Raw genomic sequence first — 6,048 nt, forward strand, 5'->3', positions numbered from 1 at the left:
TCCTCCCTGTTGGCATGAGTACTTCGAACCGGATCATCAAACCCGGTTACGAGTGTTATCAACCGGTAGTAGCAGCCCGCCAACTCGGTCTCGGGCAGGTGCCTCCACACTTCTTCCTACACCACCCGACGGCAAGTAGAGCTGAGCTGCCTGACATCCTCACTGCCCAAAGGTGTTATACCTTCTTTGACGCTTTGGCCATCCCAATTCCGCATAACCTCAGCTTCTCCTCCACTACCGATGGTTTTGAAACTTGGTGGTCCATGTGGAAGACCCACGTCTTCAGGAAGGCTCTAGGACCGCTGCTAAAAGAGCTTGACACCGAGTATGACATCCCTGCGGACCAGGTACCGTTACTTAAACATTTCTTGTAACCGCCTTATGGTGATTGTCTGTGACCTGATTCGTTTTCCTGGCAGGAACAAGATGGTCCGGTTCCTACACAAGCCGACGGTTCCCCTTTCGTATTTCTCCCTCCGGCACCAGTGGTTCTCTTCTGTCAGAGCTCGCCTCCCCTGAAGAAAGTTATAATGCGAAGTCGGCCGATTTCACCGAAATCGGCTCCCAAGAGTAAAGCATCTTCGGGGCCCGTTGCCCCCCGAGCCTCGACTCAGGCGAGGACGGCCGTGAGGAAAGTGGCCGCCAGGAAAACCCTGAAGCGTAAGGCTCCGGTCCAAGAAAGCTTGCGTGTAAGTTGGTTCAGACCCCATAGACTCTTGTCCGTTTTCCCGAAATTGTTTACAATACGCTTGTATTCCTCCCTATAGGCCTCCACCGAAGGAACCTCCAGCGGGGCCGAAGAAACCAGTCAGGGGGACTCGAGCTCAGGAAACTCCGAGAGGTCCACCACCCAAAGCCAGACGGCTTCACCAGCGCCGGCTTCCAAGAAAAGGTCGACTGCGACCCTTCGCCCCCAAGCCCCGACCAGGTCAGGGTCACGCACGAAGCGCCGCTGTGCCACAAGGGCTCGTAAGAACCCACGAGCCTCTTCATCAAGCCAGGAGGTCTCAAATGTAATTATCCTCTTGGTCATACTCCATGTTGTCCCGTTGTCATTTGGATCGGGTAATCACTTTCCCCTGCAGGCCGAAGAAACTTCCAGCGGGGATGTTGAGGAGGTGCCGATGCCGTCCGCTACCCTGGATCTAGCTGCCCCGACGCCAGCGGCTGCGCAAGTGGCTGACCCAACCGAGTCCCCAGAAAAGCCGATCGTTGCCGCATCGGCTGTTCCTTCTCCCTTGGGAGAGGTATGTCTCTCCTCCTTGGCTCCATCAATTCCTCGTCACCTGCTAAACTCACTGTGTTTGCCTTATCAGGGTTGTGATCTCTCGAGCTTGCTTACGTTCGACCCAGAATCCATCGATCCCATTTCTTCCAAGGCAAGTGGGGAGCCGGATACTAGCACGGTCCGTGGCCAACTCCAGCGCCTCAAGGACTTGCTCTCCACCTCTGCGAGGCTCTGATTGAGAATTCCGAAGAAGTCAAAGGCATCCTCGAGGATATCCAACCTCGTCTCCCTATGACCACTGCAAGTGAAGCTTTGGCCCGCTGTCACCCTGTCGGTCTTTAAGTCACGGGTGCAATCAGCTCGCCAAAGGATTACTCTTCGCCACTCCCAACTTCCGCTGAGAGCCGACATTGCCGAGAAGTGTCGACGGCTCAATGAGAAGAAGGCTGCTCTGGACGCCAAGACGGATACTTCTGCCACTCGCGCCGAACTCGAGACCCTGCACAAGGAGCTGGAGGACCTTGAAGAGAGGGTAAGGGTGACCAAACGGCTCATCCAAGACAAGGAGGCCCTTGTTGCCCGCTCTGAAGATGAAGCAAAAAGCCTCACAGCCGATCTGAAGACCGATCTGGCTGAAATTCGTTCCCTGAGCAATCAGCTGGTGACGGGCAAAGACGCAGATGACGAGGCTGAGATCGCTGAGGCGGAACGCATCCGTGTCGACGCCATTATCGCCCTTGGTGTGTTTCTTCAGTAGGGCCTTCATAGACAGATGATGTTCCGCTGGACTGGGTCTTTCTGTAATCGCTACGTTTGCAACGTTTTGACTCTTTTTTTTTTTACTGGCCGATTTTCCACCGGCTAACATTTACCATCTGTCTGATGTGGTGACCATATGCCTCCCCGAGCCGAATCTGTCTGGTAACTACAGATATAGGCTTTGCATTACGCTAAGGCACTGTACTCGTACGTCGGCTCTGTTGGGATTCGTGTAGCCGATGTGGTCGCTGTTCGTTAGATCGCCGTTGGACCCAAGCAGACCGTGTGGTGAACATAATCTTAGCCGACTCGCTGGGTCAAAGCCTCCTCATGAAGGTATCGTAATACCCCTCGTGTAAATCTGGAGCACTAGGCTCCGTCGGGAGGACGAGCAACGCGTCCGCATCAGCCGATGTCTCGCCGTCGGCTTTCCTCTGCTTGGTGGACGGGACTGGAATGGCAACTCTCCTTGATGCGTCCCGAGAGCTGGTTCCGACAAAGAGTGCTGATTCTTCATGACCTCCTTGATCATCCGAACGGCGACATGCTCCAAAGCATGCACCAGGCTCTCGGAATGGAGACGCAACGAGTGAGCCACCATGCCACCAACCTCATGGCGTACGGCCCTGGTACGTTCCTCTGACGGGACAGATAGGTCCACTTCATCGAGGGCGCCTTCCGGTGAGAACTCCTTCCGCCTGACGCCACGCGAACGGGTTCTGTGATATGAGCCGATGAGGTTGGCTTCGAGGGTGGCCTTGATCTCGTTGTATTGCTTCTTGAGCTCGTCAGGCAGCTCCTCGTAGGTGACTGGCGTGCCGTCCGCCATCTCAGATGTAGATGGCGATGTGGTTGATGTAGACGTTTGTCCCACCGGGCGTGCCGAATGTGTTGACTGCCAAAACCCACCGGCGGGCAGCGGCCTTGTCAACACCGTAGAGCCGGGAAGAGCCTAGAGCTGCGGCTGGCCGAGACCCTCCGAGCGACGGCCCGCAATGCTCTTCTGGTCACACGCGGCGATGCGAAGTGCAAGGGCGTGCCACCGACCTATACCGGTCGGGAAGGTGATGGGGATGCCTCGCTTAGTTTCTGCCGGGGCATACATGTAAACATTAAATACGAGCCTCGGTCGGCTCTCGAGGTTATCCCGTGAATCGGCTCAAAGAGCCGATCCACCCATGATTCGTACGGGGTGCACGAATACTTGGTGGTCCTGCTTGATCAAGATAAAGCTAATGAGATCTACGACGATTTAGGGTTTTCACCGCATAATCGGATCATCCTACTCCAGAGTTGGGCCTCGCGGCCACGCACGGTGCTCGTAAGCCGATCCTAAACAAGGCCTAAAAACCAACATGAAGTTGATCCTCGGAACATCCGGTTTAGGACTTGCGAACGCCACCCTACGTGCCACCGGATCCTCCCCCTTTGTAAGGCCTAACTATTGCAGATATTAAACTAATCCTTGTAGAACAAGGAGCAATCGTAACGGATCAGATCTACTAAATAATGATCAAGCGGGGTGCCGCCCCCACACCTGAGGTAGGTGTGAGGGCGGCTAGACATGCAAGGGTTGCACTACGTAAGCATGCTTAAACGAAGAACAATGCTAACCCTAACACATCTATGATAACTACGTTGCTCGCCATCAAAAGCGCTTCGATACGAGCAACGCATGAACAACGTGGGGCTTGTGCTGCCTAGATCGCAAGATGCGATCTAGGCAGCATGTCGCTTACCTGATAGAAACCCTCGAGACGAAGGAGTTGGCGATGCGCCGAGATTGGTTTGTTTTGGGTTGAACGTGAGTTGTTGTTTATTCCATAAGCCCTAGATACATATTTATAGTCCAGGGGACTTTCTAATGTGGGCGTGCACCAAACCGTGCACCGGTAAGATTCTACTTTCTAAACTAAGATGCAATCTAATATTTTACAGATACAAGGGCGATGAAGCCCAACTTAGCATAACAGGCCGATCTTCGTATTCTCTTCATATATAACCTTCCAGCTTATCTTGATCGTGGCCCACCTCTGACTTGGTCAAATTCTGGTGATAACAGATTTGTTGCAGCAAAACAGGGTAGAGAGACCCGAGAATCAGGGAGTCACACTAGCAGACTTCCAAAACACTAAGCCTATATCCTTTGCATACGCGCCCGAGCCAATGGACGCGGAAGACTGGCTCATGGACACTGAGCGAAAGCTCAACACCGTTGGATGTAACGACCAAGAGAAGGTTCGTTATGCTACCCATCTGCTATGTGGACCTGCCGCATCATGGTGGGACAATATTGTAGCCGTTTATCCGGCTGGAAAAGTATTTACCTGGGAGGAGTTCGCAAGGAAGTTCAGGGAATCCAATGTCCCTGAAAGTATAGTGGAGCTGAAGCGTCGAGAATTTGAAAGTCTCGAGCAGAAGGACAAGGCAATCCTGACCTATGTCGTGGAGTTCTCTAAACTGTCCCGGTATGCTGTTGAAGAAGTCAACACCGAGGACAAGAATAAAAAGAGATTTCTGAGGGGGTTAAGTCCCCAGTTCAAGGTACAGCTCCGTTTGATGAGATCAACGGAGTTTCAAGAGTTGGTGGATGCAGCCATCACTCTAGAAGATGATTTCAAACAGTTACAAGAGGAGAAGAGGAAGAAGGCCAAGTTTGAGCCTAAGAGGTTTGTTAGTAACAAGCCCAATACCAGCTTGAGTTTCAAGCCAAGATACAACAACAACAACAGCAACAACAACAGCAACTACTACGGTAGTAGGAGGAACCAAGCGTTTCCAGTCGCAAACCAGATTGTCCGTCGCATTTGTGGATTCCGAGGTCATACCTCGAAGGATTGCAAGAAACCAAAGATTATATGCTTTGGTTGTCGCCGGAGGGGCACATCGTTGAAGGACTGCCCCAAGAGAAACACCGGAGGAGGTCGGTCCGGAGGAGGTGGAGGTCGAGGAGGAAACACCGGAGGGAGCTGGAAGAATAAGAAGCCCTTCGGCAAGCTGAACTCGTACCGGTCCGGAGGAGGTGGTCAACTCGACCAGGCGGTGATAGGTACGCTCCGGATACTCACTCATCCCGGCAAAGTACTTTTTGATACCGGTGCAACTACATCATTCATTTCTCAACAATTCATCATCAAACATGGGATTAGTTGCACTAAGTTAGATACACCCATAACCATACTTTCTGCGGGGGGAACGATAGTAGTAACCCATACCAAACAAAAACAAGTCATTATGATCAATAAGTGCGCATTTGACGCGGACCTGTTCATTTTACCAATGAAGGACATTGATGTCATTCTTGGTATGAACTGGTTGGAAGCTAATGGAGCATTGATCGACTGTGTGAACAAGACGGTGTCTTTGAAAAGCCCCGATGGAAGTAGAATGATCTACCAAGGAGACAAACATACCCAGATCGAAGTTGAGCTACAGTTGAACAGCATGAAAGAGGTGAAGTTAGAGGATATACCTGTAGTAAATGAATTCCAGGATGTATTTCTGCGGAATTACCTGGTATGCCACCAGATAGGGAGATAGAATTCACTATCGACCTAATTCCAGGAACAGCTCCAATTGCTAAGGCACCATACAAGATGGGGCCCAAGGAGTTGAAAGAGCTTAAGGAACAACTGGATGACTTAGAACAAAAGGGATTCATTCAGGAGAGTGTTTCACCATGGGGATCACCCGTGATCTTCGTAGATAAAAGGGATGGAGGAAGAAGGATGTGCGGAGACTACAGGAATCTGAACAACGTCACAATCAAGAACAAGTATCCACTTCCAAGAATACAAGATCTATTTGATCAAGTTAGAGGAGCGGGAGTCTTTTCCAAGATTGATCTAAGATCCGGTTATCACCAGATAAAGATCAAGAAGGAAGACGTTCCGAAAACTGCCTTTGTTTCAAGATATGGACATCATGAATATCTTGTAGTACCTTTTGGATTAACCAATGCCCCAGCAATATTCATGAATCTCATGAATAAGATCTTCATGCCATATCTAGACAAGTTTGTCATCGTATTTATCGATGATATTCTGATATATTCCAAGAAC

The sequence above is a fragment of the Lolium rigidum genome, chromosome 3 (assembly GCF_022539505.1).
Source record: "Lolium rigidum isolate FL_2022 chromosome 3, APGP_CSIRO_Lrig_0.1, whole genome shotgun sequence".
Classification (NCBI taxonomy): domain Eukaryota; kingdom Viridiplantae; phylum Streptophyta; class Magnoliopsida; order Poales; family Poaceae; genus Lolium; species Lolium rigidum.